Source organism: Capsicum annuum, chromosome 12 (genome assembly GCF_002878395.1).
Source record: "Capsicum annuum cultivar UCD-10X-F1 chromosome 12, UCD10Xv1.1, whole genome shotgun sequence".
In the NCBI taxonomy this organism is placed as follows: domain Eukaryota; kingdom Viridiplantae; phylum Streptophyta; class Magnoliopsida; order Solanales; family Solanaceae; genus Capsicum; species Capsicum annuum.
This window is the reverse complement of record NC_061122.1, coordinates 97148967-97164654: the sequence shown is the minus strand read 5'-3', so window position 1 is coordinate 97164654 and position 15688 is coordinate 97148967. Positions and strand designations below refer to the sequence as shown.

At 30.2% G+C, this 15688-nt stretch overlaps 1 pseudogene; it reads right to left on the bottom strand.

Annotated features, from left to right (window-relative positions):
• Positions 1-5506: 5506 nt before the first annotated feature.
• On the bottom strand, positions 5507-6992 carry LOC107849067 (annotated as a pseudogene).
• Between the last annotated feature and the right edge of the window lie 8696 nt (positions 6993-15688).

The window sequence follows — 15688 nt, the reverse complement described above, 5'->3', positions numbered from 1 at the left end:
TATATATATATATAATTTATTGTTCGCATTTTTATATCAAATTTATCATTTGATTATGTATACAGACATGTATCATTTGAAACAATTGTGATATTTGTATTTATGTAATTAATCATTTGTATCAGTATTGTTCAATCTGTATCAATAAAATATAATTTGTATCAACGAATATAAATACAAGTGTTCATAGAAAGAAAAATAACAATTCTTTTTCACTTGTTTAAAAATACAAATGATGCAGTCAACCACAAATTCAAATATAAATAATGAAATTAAAAATACGAATACAAATACAATATATGGTCAACTTAAAAATACAATACAACACAGTTCTTTAAAATATAAGTATATTTACAAAATTAGAATATAAACACAAACAAAATAAAATCATAAAATACAAATACAATATGTGGTTAACTATAAATACAAATACAAAATAATTCTTTAAATACAAATGTAACTTGTATAAAATATAAATGATAGTGTGAACTATAAAATACAAATATAAGTGCGAACTATAAAATACATATAATACAAGTGCGAACTATAAAATATAAATACAATTGTATCAACAAATATAAAAATATAAATGATGGTGCAAATACAAGTACAATTAACGATTCTGGTATTTTCATTATTAGCCATGATTTGTTCTCGATGTAGCCATATTTTTCTAAAATACAAAAAATATAAAATAGAACCAAAAAAAGAGAAAGAAAAACATACTAAAAGTTTTTCTAAAAAAGAAAGAGAAAAGAAGCTAGAGATTGAAGAGTAAAAAAAACGAAAAGAAAGAAACAAAAAAGGAAAAAAAATGAAAATAGAGAAATAAAAAATAAAAAATAAAAAAATTAAAAAATAAAAATAAAAGTTAGAGATAGAAGAGTAAAAAGAAGCGAAAAGAAACAAACAAAAAAAATAAAAATACGAAAGAAGAAAAAAAATAAAACTAGAAAAAGAAAAAGAAAAAATGAAAAATAATGAGAAAGAAAAAAATGAAAAAAATGACCAATAAGGAAAAAAATAAAAAATAAATAAAAGAAAGTAAAAAGAGAAATAGAAACTAGAAGTAGAAGAGTGAGAAAAAAGTGAAAAAAAAATCAAAAATAGAGAAAAAAGTTAAAAAATAAAAGATGAAAAAACTAAAAAGAAAAAAAAAAGAAAAAAACTAGAAATATAAGGGAGATAAGGAGAGAGAAATAAGGGAGGATAAGGAGCCACTAAAATATTATTATTTTGTCATCCCACTTAATTTTTTTAAAGTGTAGTTATTTAACTTAATTATAGACTTGTTATAAATATATTACTATATATAGTTAATGTCTACTTTACCATATATAGTGAATGTATAATTTACCATATTTACTGAATGTTTATTTATGGAAAAGTTAGAAACTCAAGGTTAGTTTTTTCCTATATATAAAAGAGTTTTCCTTCGTTTTAATTTACTCCTCAAGAACCTCTCAAAAGAAATAATATTCACTCTCTCTTTTCTCTTCATTTTTTTTCTTCTCTACTTTATATTTCATAACACGTTATCAGCACGAGACTCTGCCAAACAAGGTGAGATTATAAATCTAAAGGTAATTTCAAGGTTAGTAATTCCTTATGTTATTTATCTTTTGCTACTAATAATATAATTATTGTTGAATTTGAGAAAAAATAATTTATTTGAAACCACTTATGATTTAAATTTGTTCATGAAGAATAATATTGTTAAAAGACATGATGAATTTAAGTCTCATCTCATTAAGAGGGTAAAACATTGAATTAAAAGTTTCAATGCACCATGATAGTGAGACGTTGGGTTCAAGTACCATCGAGTTATAGCCTAAGACGTCTTTATATGAATAAGATGTTGAGTTTGAATCTCAATGCACCATATTGATGATATTATGATGGCTAAGGTAAAATAATGGGTATTTGGTGAAAATTCATGAAACATATTCCATTGATATGCTCTATTCCATGAAGTGAATATGGTAGCAATATATGATGAATTTGAAAGTTGACAACTTGCTCCATTCTTGAAAGGAATGTGGTAGCAGTACATAATATGTCTGAAAGAAGACAAGTGACTGAATGCACAGATATAAGTATGGAGGGACAATATGATAATAATCATCAAAAGTGATAATATTTTCACACGCTTATTATAATTATAAGATATGTTAGATAAACATTATCTACATTATACGCATACCTTGATTTTCTCTTAAATTAGTAATATTTTTTGATAGGCTTAAGGCATGATTATATCTCATTTCTTGGAATGGGAATTTTGATTGTTATAAGATCAGATCCATTTCCTGGGTTGAAATGTGATAAAGTACCTATGATTTTTATAAGTATAATATAACATGCACAACACAACTTAGGGGAGGACTCAAAGAGATAGAACGAAGCACATTTCGCCAAAGCTTTTCTATACACACGACTAAAAAAGAATGGTGAAACTAATGAGCAATAGCTTCGTTCAAGTAACAATGTGGCTGATTTATTCACCAAGTCTCCTCCAACTACAACCTTCAAGAAGATAGTGCACAAGATCGGGATGCAAAGGTTCAAGTATGTTCTTATTAGGGGGAGTTAATACACATTGTATTCTTTTTTCCTTACGAGGTTTTTTTCCACTGGGTTTTCCTTGTAAGATTTTTAATAAGGCAGCCTATATGCGTATTGTTAGAGATGTGTACTCTTTTTTCTTTCCTAGATTTTTTTTTCATTAGTTTTTTTCTAGTAAGATTTTAACGAGACATATTATCTATCAATTAGACATTCAAGGGGGAGTGTTATAAATATATTATCATATATAGTGAATGTCTACTTTACCATATATAGTGAATGTCTAATTTACCATATATACTGAATGTTTATTCATGGAAAAATAAAAACCCAAGATTAGTTTTCCTCTATAAATAAATGGGTTTTCCTTCATTATAATTTACTCCTAAAAAATCTCTCAAAGAAAAATAATAATCACTCTCTCTTTTCTCTTCATTCTTTGTCTTCTCCGCTTTATATTTCATAACAAGACTTAAGTTTGCTAGTATGCTTTCTCCTTTAGGGTGAAAATCATTTTCATCCCCAGCATTGCTTTACAAATAAAACTCACCCCTCAACTTTAAACAATAATCATCGTCAAAGCTTTTCTATCCATACGACTACAAAAGAATGGTGATACTAACGTGCAGTAGATTCGTTCAATTGACAATGTGACTGATTTATTCACCAAGTCTCCTCCAACTACAATCTTTAAGAAGATGGTGCACAAGATCGGGATACAAAGGTTCAAGGATGTTCTCATTAGGGGGAGTTAATACGCGTTGTATTCTTATATCCTTACGAGGTTTTATCCCACTGGGTTTTCCTTGTAGGATTTTTAATGAGGCAGCCAATATGCGTATTGTTAGAGATGTGTACTCTTTTTCCTTCACTGAATTTTTTTTCATTGGGTTTTTTTTAGTAAGGTTTTAACGAGGCATATTATCTATCAATTAGACATTCAAGGGGGAGTGTTATAAATATATTATTATATATAGTGAATGTCTACTTTACCATATATAGTGAATGTTTATTTATGGAAAAATAGAAACCCAAGGTTAATTTTTCCCTATAAATAAAGGGATTTTCCTTCATTATAATTTACTCCTCAAAAACCTCTCAAGAGAAATAATAATCACTCTCTTTTTTCTCTTCATTCTTTGTCTTCTCCGCTTTATATTTCATAACAAGACTTAAGTTTGCTAGTATGCTTTCTCCTTTAGGGTGAAAATCATTTTCATCCCTAACATTGCTTTAAAAATCAAACTCACCCCTCAACTTTGAACAATAATCAAACTCTATCTTTTATAGTATATAATGTTCATTTTACCCTTATTTTATTAATTATATTTATATAATACATCTCTTTATGTTATATATAATTTATTATTTTAACCTACATATTTGTAACTTTTTATTTAAATTCATTAACATTATAAGTACGATAATATTTTTATAAATTTGTCACAAAATTTAATATTATTTTTATGATTGTTATTTCAATATTATATGCATTACGCGTGTGTTTATGTATTTATATACATCCGTGTATATTTTTTTCTTTCCCACTCTCTTACTCCCTGCGTTTTATACTTCTTGGCCCTTCTTGATATGACGAAATCCTTAAGAAAAATTTAACTAGAGCGTATTTTACTAAAGTAACCTTATTAATAATTCTTTGAACCTTCAAATTTGACTACTACTACTACTCTGTGCAGTTATTTAAAATAAAAAATATTCAAAAATTCTCTTAATTTCATAAATTGGACAAGTAATTAAACACAAATATTTTTAGTATGAGGATAAAGTAATTTAAAACGGTGGAGATATTGTCTATATAAATAAACAAGTTTTGATTTTCATTAATGAAGTATTACATAAATTATAGTTAAAAATAGTTTAAAATCTAAACAAAAACAATCTTTAAAATTTCAACTTTAATTTAATTAATTATGTTGTATTTTCTACATCAAAATATATTTGTATAGTTATTATTATCTGTTATTTTCACTTGTATAAATAAATATTAGAGTTTTAATTATTATTAATAAAATTATTTTTTTATTATGCTAGTTTATTTCATTATAGAATATCATTACCTTATATACTCATAGTATTTCTCACTTTTTTTTGCCCCAAAGATGATATTTATGTTTTTATGAAAAATCTGATACATGAATTCTAAAAAAATAAAAATATCATGATTTTTACTCCTATATATAAATGAAGGTTTTGGTGTACTACGAAAGTTGTTTTGGTAAATAACACCAACATGATGGGCATTTTGATAAATAATACCTCCAATCAATAGTACTGATTATGTGGTAATTGTATTTCCAGCTATCTTCTTCCTTTACCTATTATAACTTTCCCATATTCATTTTCTCTTTGTCTAAAGAAAAATACTTGAAAAAATTGCATCCTTTATCACTGTTGAGCAGTCAAATTTTGGGGTCTTCATTTTAATTCCTTACTTCTGGTAAATTTTTTCCTTTCTCTTTCTTGTGGTGATTTAATTTCCTGCAATCATTTCTGATTCTGCTGAAAGTTCGTTGACTCTGATGAGATTTTTAGCACTCCTAATCTTGCGCACAATTTATTGCTGCACTTTTAACCTGCATGTAGATATTTCTATCTAATTTGCACATTAATATTTAAAAATATATATGAAGTATTAGGTACAAAAATTAGAAAAGTATGATGTTGTCATCGCTGCTCTCAATACACTTTGCATCGAACTTTAGTTGATTATTTCTTGCTTTTTGGAGTTTCAGTAATGTCTTCACTTTAACGGATCGTTTTCATCTAATTAAAACTTATGATCTTTTAGAAATTGCTTAGCATAGATAAAATTTGTTTAGTTTGTCCTAATGCATAGTCATGTTTGACATATTTACCTCCGATGTAAAAATAGAAACTTCGCAACCCAGTTATTAGGTTGTCCAGGCCTTGTAGACTTGACTTTGTCGGTTCTATCTTTGGCGAGAGAAAAACTCTAGGTAATTTTTCCTCGCCCCTGTCTAACTTACTATTCTCTACTGGTCTATGAGAGGAGTTGAATTTCTTAAAATGAAAAATGAGGTATTTCCTTCGAAAGAATTTTTGTATTTCATGTAGCAAGAGTCACAAACATGGTGTGGTTCACCTGGTGGTGGGAGCGAGTGCCACTTTCAGTGCTTTTTTCGAACTGCAAGCATGACAATGCACTAGGCCACAATTATAACAGTTATGCCTCTTTCGCATAAACACAAATGCTTGTCGACAACCTGAACAAACAGATAGACCTGCTCCAGACACCTACTTATGAATGCAAATACTGGCAGTGTAATTAGCGCCACATGATATGTTCTTCAAATGCCTGTATTTTAACGCATCGATTAATGTCAGACTATTATGATCTTTAGTGTCACCGTGATCTAACCTTCCGTTAGCACCTTTTCCCCACTTATATACTTCACTTCTTGATGTAAGGACAATAACATGGAACACACCACAGCTATTTATTCAATAAATTCACCTACCAATCTATCTTGTACAAGAGAAGGAGCCTTCCCATTAGCCTGTGGATTTCCAAGCTGACCATGTGCATTTCTTCCTATGATAAGACGTGACCCGATATGGTAAGACCAATAGTTATACTATGTCCACATGCTAATTGATGGAATTTGTAATCGATAAGTGCAAAGACACAGGTTGGAGGCAGATAAGCTTCTTTATTTTTGTGGCCTAATTTATACTTATCGCCATCTCCCTCGGCGAATAACTTTCTGGTGGGCAAGTTTTCATAGTTCTGGGTTTTGACTTTCATGATAGCAACAGTGTGCCACACAACACATGAGACTTTAATAGTCTTACGTCCGTAAAGTGATTGAATTTCCCTGGGATATGGTACAATTACACAATCGCCATGACTAGGTGCCAAATGATCCATCCCCAAATGTGAATGGTTTTCCATTTGCAGTTGCCAAAGCTGAATGGTAGGTATCACATGCAACATATAATACTTGAAGCCCTTCCAGCGGACCTGAAACTCTCTTGGGTATCCACTGGCTAACATCATTGCCATGCCCAAGAAGTCCAACATTATGTGTTACATCACCCCAAGTATATAAATCACGCATCGTAGACCCAACACAGATATGAAACTCGTTCCACGAAAACAAAATCAATATTCAAAACTACTAGAAAATTCAACAAGTTTAGGATGACTAAAATCCTTTTCAACTCCATGACCTAGCCTGCTTCCGGATTCTTATCCCCACATAAAAATCTCTCCTTGCCTTGTATCAAGAGCAACATGTCGTACACCATAAGCAATTTGATGAACATCAAGACCAGATTTTATTCCAAAGGTTTTGGAGTAAGTACATCATGCTTAACAGGAACTGGATTCCCAGTCCATCTTTTAACTCTCCATCACACCAAATTCTCCCTCCCTCTTCCCCCATCTCCCCCCTACACATAAATATCACCTAATGATTCTATGCCATCTTCCCTCGAACCCCCACTCAAACAACTTGGAATGCTAGAGACACTAATATGGAAACCATCCGAAATTGTTCTTACTTGCATATTTCAACGTATAGACCCCACAAATGGGAAAGAAAACTTCCTAAGTGAACTGGGATTTTAAGCTGAGTGCAAGTAAACAACGAGAAAATAAAAAGAATAGCATTTCAACTCTACAAACACAAAACACTTTATGGACAAAGAAAACCAAAAAGTACAATTCAATAAAAGGTATCAAGTAAAATTCACATCGCTCGAGATTCAATAACTGTTTTGTTGCAATAATGATGTAAAGAATGTTGATAGTCTTCAACTCTTATTTGTTTTCTTTTCTTTGCAGTTGCAGTTTCCATGCACAAACTCTCTATTTCTGCTGTTGTACAGTGTTTCAGTTAGTAGGTAATATTTTTATTACCCGATTCAAATCTATACAGTTGTTATATATTTATGATTGTATACTTGCTTTCATGTTACTATGGTTGCGCCTAGAAAACTCTAGCTTCTGTTGCATTCCATTTTCATGATACGTTTAACACATTAACTGCTCTTCTATTAGTAGTCTATGCTTATTATCCATCTCTCACATCTCAACGTAGGATGGAAGCTGCAAAAGAATTTGTGTCTGCTGCAAATATATTACCTTCACCATTTGTCGTTGGAGGTGTAGCCAATGCTAGCATTGCTGACCATTTTTAGAATCTGATTTAAGCCAATATAAGCATAAGCTTATGGAACTAAGGCCACTTGTGAGGTGCGTTTCATATAGTAGCAGTCTGATTGCACTGCATATCTTGTTATTACTGTTGTTGCATCTGTTAATGTTTCCAAAGAGATGGTGACTTGATGAGGTTGTTTAAAATTATTTCTTTTTTAATAATAGTAATCCCAATACGGTCATAAGGTTGAATGAATATGTTGGCAACACATAATGAGGCTTGAGAGTAATCGTTGTATAGTAACAATAATCTGAAAAATATCATATACTCCATGGATTATGTATTAGTATTTTATTTTAAATATGTGACATATGGTCAGAATGGTGATTGTTCATTTTCACATTGAGGAAAAAACTAGCTTTTTCCCCCATTTATTAGTACCATTATAACCGTATAGGATAAGTTTTTTAATAAAGAATGTTGATAGTCTTCAACTCTTATTTGTTTTTCTTTCTTTGCAGTTGTAACTTTCTTACGCGAACTCACTGTTTGTGTTGTTGTACAGTGTTTCACTTAGTAGGCAATGTTTTTCTTACCAGATTCAAATGAGATGTCTTGTTATTCTAGTTTTTCGTATTCAATGTACACTATGATGTTATGTTTCCAATTGCATCAAGTAAATTTCTTCTATTTCATTTTTAATCCTCTTGAGTAATCATATAGGAATAATAAAAATAACAGCCATGAAAAACTATAAAATAAAAACATTGTGAAGTCAAATGTCTAAAATAAAAAAAAAAAGATGACTGATATCCAAATAGAGAGAAATCTTCCATGTCGTGTTGCTTATAGAGAAATGCCAACTGAACAAAAATAGGCACTTCTCGAACGACGAAGAGTACAATATGCTGCTAAAAAGCAGAATATCTCAAAAAATTCTACTACTAGCCTTCTAATTCATCATCTCCTTCTTTAGAGTCTGGTAACATGATTCTTCCTCAGCCCGCTCTATATATTATGGATAATCCTTTGCTTCTACAAATGATTAGTTAAATCAAATTTCACTTTTATTTCCTACCACAATTTATGTTTAACTTTCATGAATCTAAAATGTTGCAGAACACAAAGCAACATAGATGGGTTGCTGGAATATCAACCAATTGCCGTGCTCTCCTACTATCTGAAAAAATGTTCTAAATTGTAAATTTTGTGTAGCCAAAAGATTTCAATATGAAACTCCAACCTTCTGTTGTAATAATGGTTCCGTAAAATTAGTTCCACACCAACTACCTTCTACATTAAAACATCTTTATTATGGCCAGTCTAAACAATGTAAACATTTTCACACTTACGTTAGAACATACAATAACATGTTTGCCTTTACTTCACTTGGCGTAAAGTATGATAAGGAGTTGGCAAATATGACTAAAGGTATCTACACATTCAAAGTACAAGGACAAATGTATCATATTTTACCTAGCCTCACTGTTGTAGATAATAGAGCAAAAAATTTATAACTTTTTTCTATGACAATGAGAATGAGAGAGTAAATAGAATGACCTCAAAAAAGCTAGACAAATCTGTTATTGAAAACTTGGTGGATATTCTATGAATTAATCCATACTCTCAGTTTCTGAAATCTTTAACACATATTCCAGATTTGTCTAATTTCTATATTACATTAAACATGATTCTACCTTGGATCGACGAACATACAACTTACCCAATGTATCATAAGTAGCAGCTATATGGACTGACGAAGAATTGAATAGTCCTATTTTTACACCACATATACGTGTTCACACACATAGTAACAATAGCCAATTGGTTCACTATTACTATGGTTGCTACAACTCCTTAAAATACCCTTTGTTATTTTCATATGGTAAAGATGGATGGCACTGTGGTATACAATTGATTTTGCAACCAAATAATTCTTCTACAAATCGTTCTTCCTGCAAATATGAACAACTTCCGCTTGTCACAAACATGTCTTTCATTGATAGATACCTTAATATTGAAGAAGGAATTTTACAAAAAGAACGATAACAAAACACTGTTTCCTGTCGTGAATATTATTATTACAAATTGCAAATTAGAGATAATGAAGAAAATAGCACTTTACATTCTGGAAGATTATTCCAACAATATTCGGTAGATCAAGACATAAAACTCGAAACACAAAGATTGAACTCTTTTTTACTTAACCAAGATTTATTTTGAATTAAAATATTAGCAGGACATATTGATCTACAAAGACTAGGAGAAAGAGAAGTTTCCAAATATTGGCCGAAAAATATTCTTACCTGCCAGCTTTATAAGGGGTCCACGAGATATGCGACGTAGATACATGGACATCATTGCATTAGTACAACATTTTAGAAAATTGGATATCTTCTTAATAATGACATGTAATCCTTCATGGATTGAAATAGAACATCTGTTGCTGACGACTGATGAAATACAACATAGACACAATTTAATAAGTTGAGTATTTAAAGAAAAAGTGGAAGAATTAAAATCATATATTGTTAAAACAAAAATATTCGGAAAAGTTGTTTCTTATGTGTACACTATATAATTTTTAAAAAGAGGTCTTCCTCATGCTCATTTCCTTATTATACTTGAGGATGATTATAAACTATTAACACCAAAGGCTTATGACAAAATCGTTTGTGCTGAAATACCTGACGCTGATAAAAATGAGAATTTATACTCCTTGGTTGTCAAACATATGATGCATAGTCCTTGCGGAAGTTTAAACCCTAAAAATTCATGCATTGAAATAAAAGGAACTTGTAAATTTAAATACCCTAAAAATTGGGCAAATGAAACATCCAAAGGCAAAAATTCATATCCAATTTATAGAAGACGAGACACCAAAAAATTATAAAAGTTAGAACTCAATAGCTTGACAATTCATGGGTCGTACCATACAATCCATATATACTGAGTAAATTTAACTGTCACATAAACATTGAAATCTGTGCAGATATTAAAGTCATTAAATATATCTACAAATACATTTGCAAAGGTCATGATAGAATAAGTTTTAATCTACAAAGTAATGAAACTAATACAGAAATAGACGAAATAAAAGAATATCGTACAGGTAGATAGGTATCACCACCAGAAGCTATGTGGCTTATGTTTGCCTTTCCTATTAGTGAAATGAATCCAAATGTGTATCAACTTCAACTACATCTTTAAGATCAACAATTTATCTCTTTTAAAGCGACTGCAAAATTAAGTTCAATTTTGAACAATCTAGGATATAAAAGAAAAATGCTAACAGAATTTTTCACAATGAATCAAACAAATAAACACGCCATAGAACTTAATTTACTATACAAAGAGTTCCCACAACACTTTGTCTGGTCAATCAGTGATAAAATATGAACACGCATGAAACAAGGTTATATTATTGGACGTATTGTCAGCTGTCATTCAACCAAAGGAAAAAGATACTATCTGTAATTATTTCTAATGAACATACGAAGTCCTAAATCATATAAGGAACTTAGAACTATAAATGATATATGTTGCACCACATTTAGAGAGTTTGCAGAAAAAAGAGGATTATTAGCTTCCAATAATAACTTAATTGAATGCCTATCAGAAGCTACTAATTACCAAATGCCATGTAGTTTACTATGCTTATTTGCCACACTATTAGTATATTGAACTCCTGCTAATCTAAAAGTTTTATGAAAAAAATTTGAAAGACTCATGTCTGAAGATTTTATAATCACAACAAATATACAAACAACTAACAATTGTTATATGGTTATGAACCACATAAACACCATATTACATTTAATAGGATGAAATATATATGAGTTCAAACTCATATCAAAGAATTTTACACCTTTCACATTTTCTTACAGACTAATGCAAGAGTCCAGAGACATCTATTTAGAAAGAAACATAGTTGTAACTGAAGAAGATTTACTGCTATATAAGAAACTAAATAGAGAGAAGCATGCTACTCACAATGTCATTCTTAATAAAATATTCTCAAACAAATTGAGAGTTTTTTATATTGATAGACTAGGAGGAACTGAAAAAAACTTTTTTATACCGAGCTTTACTAGCTACTGTGAGATCCAAAAGACTTATTGCTTTAGCTACAACAACTTTGGGTGTTGCAGCTTCTGTACTCCTCGAAAGACGAACTGCTCACTCACGGTTCAAACGTCCTATCAACATAGGCGAAAACTACAATTGTAATATAAGTAAACAAAGTTCACTTGCTGCTTTAATTCAAGATTCCAAGTTAATAGTAAGGGATGAAGTATCAATGGTAATGGAAAAAATTATAGAGACTTTTGATTTATTGTTGAGAGATCTTATGAGTATATATATACATTTTGGTAGAAAAGTTGTTGTTTTTGGAGGTAATTTTAGACAAACGTTACAAATTGTGAAAAGTGGAGTAAAATAAGATTTCATTCATGAATGTTTATTGAACTCAGATATCTGAAATTATCTTGAAAGGTTTTGGATAACATAAAATATGCGTGCACGAGAAGATCCTACATTATGTGAATATTTACTTAGAATTAGGGATGAAAAAGAACAAGTTAATCACCATAACAAAATTGAGATTCCAGAATCCTTTCTTATTCCTTTTACAAATGAGGAGTCATTAAACAATTTATTCAAAACTATTTACATAGACTTAAACATGATCATGATTGATACATCTGACGTAACATCACGTGTTACCTTAACAACCAAAAATAATTTTGTAAATGAAATTAACCAAATGTTCATGGTTAATTCCCTGGTACTGTTGTAACATTCGTCGGTATTGATGAAACTATAGAGCCAAAAGACCAAAGCGAGTTTGAAGATTTCTTACATACTTTGAATGCTGCAGGACTACCTCCTTATAAGTTAGTTCTAAAGCAAAATTTCTCAGTTATATTACTACGCAATTTAAATCCTTTTGAAGGTTTATATAATGGCACCCGCTTAATTTGTATTTATTTTAAAACTCATATTACTAGTGCTAAAATTGCAAGTGGAGATTTCAAAGGCAAACATATTTTCATTCCCCGCATACCCTTATTATCACCATAAGATGAAAAGTTACCAATTCAATTCAAGTGAATATAATTTCCCATTCAATTATGTTTTGCTATGACTATAAACAAAGCTCAAGGTAAAACACTAGATTTTGTTGGAATTTATTTACATGAACCTGTATTTTCACAGGACTAGCTTTATATTGCTTTATCAAGAGCAAAAAGCTCAAATTGTGTAAAAATGATAATATGACCAGCAACAACAGATGATCCTGATGATCATTCTACTTACAATATAATATATAGTGAAATTGTTAACAAGGCATTTTCTTAAAAATAATTTTCATTGCTTCCATGTTAATTTTGTACATTTTGATTTTTACTATTTGTCATTCATCAATCAACTCCTACTCTACTCCTACAATCTCAAAGATCTTTATCTTTTGCAGGTAGTCGACTTAGAGTGACAAATCTAATCAAAGCTTGAACCACCTCTTCAAAAACACACCTTGTGAATATCTTTGGTTACATGTGTTCAGAGTAAGAATCTAATTCTAGCTAGCATTATGTGATATTTTATAGTTGCATTTTTCAAGTTTTCTATGCTATGCTAATATATGGAGTGCTTCTATCTCCTAATTTTATTGATTTTAACAATCATATTCAAATTCATCCTACAATGCATTTGTTTCTCTAAATCTAGCTTAAATACAACTAACGGGGATAAAAAATATGTCCTTATGTGCATCACTATGTATGTCAGAGTTTTTTCATTTTTTATTTTTGCACGTCCAGGGAATACCTGAAAATACATGCAGGTTGTGTAGCTTTATGTTGTTGTACATAAGTTCACAAACGAGCATGATTTACAACATGTTAAAATTTAGACTCACTTACCATGAATCCATGATAATCTACTGTGTTGGTATATTAAGTTTTCATCAAAATATTTTGTTCACTGAATTTGTAACAATTAAGTCACTACAAATCTAAAGACTTCTTTTCATCACATATCCTCGATAATTTAGTTTATACTCAATTTGGTTATTATCTTGATAATGTGCCACTGCCAATAAAGGATCAACATCCACATTGAACTGCAAAAGATTATTTGAACATACCATATTCATACTGTCGGTAATAATTCTATAATAAGCATATCCTGCTCATTTTTTATGCTAGGTTTGAACTGTTTGTGTGCTCTAGAACTCTTGGTCAGAGATTAAAGAAATAGATCAAGATATTACAATATCTCTCTCAGAGGAGGACCAAAAGGTAAAGAATTTGTTAAAAAGCAGGATTGGAAGCAAGTTATGCCAGAAAAAAAGAGGGGTGATTTTCTATCTTTTCTGTTTGATGCTATGTGTTCTTATTTAACGAGAGAGAGAAAGTGAGCGAGCGAGAGAAAGGGAGAGGGAGAGAGAGATTGTGTTTTGCCCCTTCATTGATATAATGATTTATAACTCAATGATTTAGTAAAAAAAATTTCTATATTTACAAAGATATGAAGCCGGTGCTAGGCTTGATGAGTTCACTTTGACAACAATTTTAAAATATGGTTTGATATGTTGAGTTTGGAGTCTTTTAGGTAACAACATGCAAGTTTTTTAATTTTAGTAGTAGTTATATTTTGGTTATTGTGTTCTAAATGTTGTTATTTGAATCACCAATTTGTATAGTGATAGCCTGTGTAGGTATCAAAATATAATGAAACAATGAAGAAATCAAATTCATTGATATCATGATTTATAAATCAATGGTCTGGTAAAAAATATCTATATTTAGATTTCTCTATTTACATGATATGAAGTCGGTGCTAGACTTGATGAGTTCACTTTGACAACAACTTTAAAATGTGAATCATTTCTACTGTTGTACTGATTGGACACTGCTTCACATATTCTCTAGCTGCTACATACCTCTATTCTAACTCTGTGGAGAAATTCATAGCAACATCACATTGTGTGAGACAAGTGCAACATTGTTATTTTTCATGTTATTAATTAATCTTATTTGTTACAAGTAGTGTGCTCTAGGACTGTTGGTTAGAGATTGAAGAAATAGATCAAACTATTGTAATATCTCTCTCAGAGAATGAGCAAAAAGGGAAAATTGTAATTGGTAAGTATTAATTGCTTCAATATTTATCAATCATAGATTTATCTTACTTTGTGCTATGTTCCAAGTCTAATGCTTGGTTTTTTCTTCCTCCATAGATATCCAGATGAAGTATGTAATATCAACTACTCTTATAATTCATATTTTATCCAGTTGTGCTTGGCATGAACCATCTTGAAAATTAAAACAAATATGAAAGTCACTTTTGCTATTTTGTAGGCTATAAAAAAGATTACAGAAAGGCTAAATATACATGCAATCACCCCTCAAACACCTAACTAGATATGCAAGGTACAAGTTGTAGATATCGGTAAACTAGGAGAAGGTACAAAACAAAAGATAAAGTATATGAATATGATCTTTCAAGATGAATAGGTAACTTCTTATTTTCAAAAACAAATCAGCTATTACATTCCTTACTTCTACCTCTTATATTACTATTAATAAAACTACCTTTAGGACAATCAAATAAAAGCAATTATCTATGGTGGTGATATTCCCATTTATCAAAATATTTTTCAACTTTTTCACACATATTTGATAACGGGTGCACGCATACAACAATCAAATCTGAGATATGAAACACCGTTGCATGCATTCCATTGATAAAAAAACCATAGTTGATTCAATTGATAAAGATAACTCGAATAAAAACAAGTTACCACCACCCCGAATGGTCAATGTCACATTATTTCATGTTATCAACAACTAACCTCCCGAGCTGCCAGAGAACAACTTAAGAAAATAGAATACAATATGCTCATTTTATTCTTTCTATCATTAAATATCTACTTTAACACAAGCTAACATATACCTTTTTCCTTACAAATG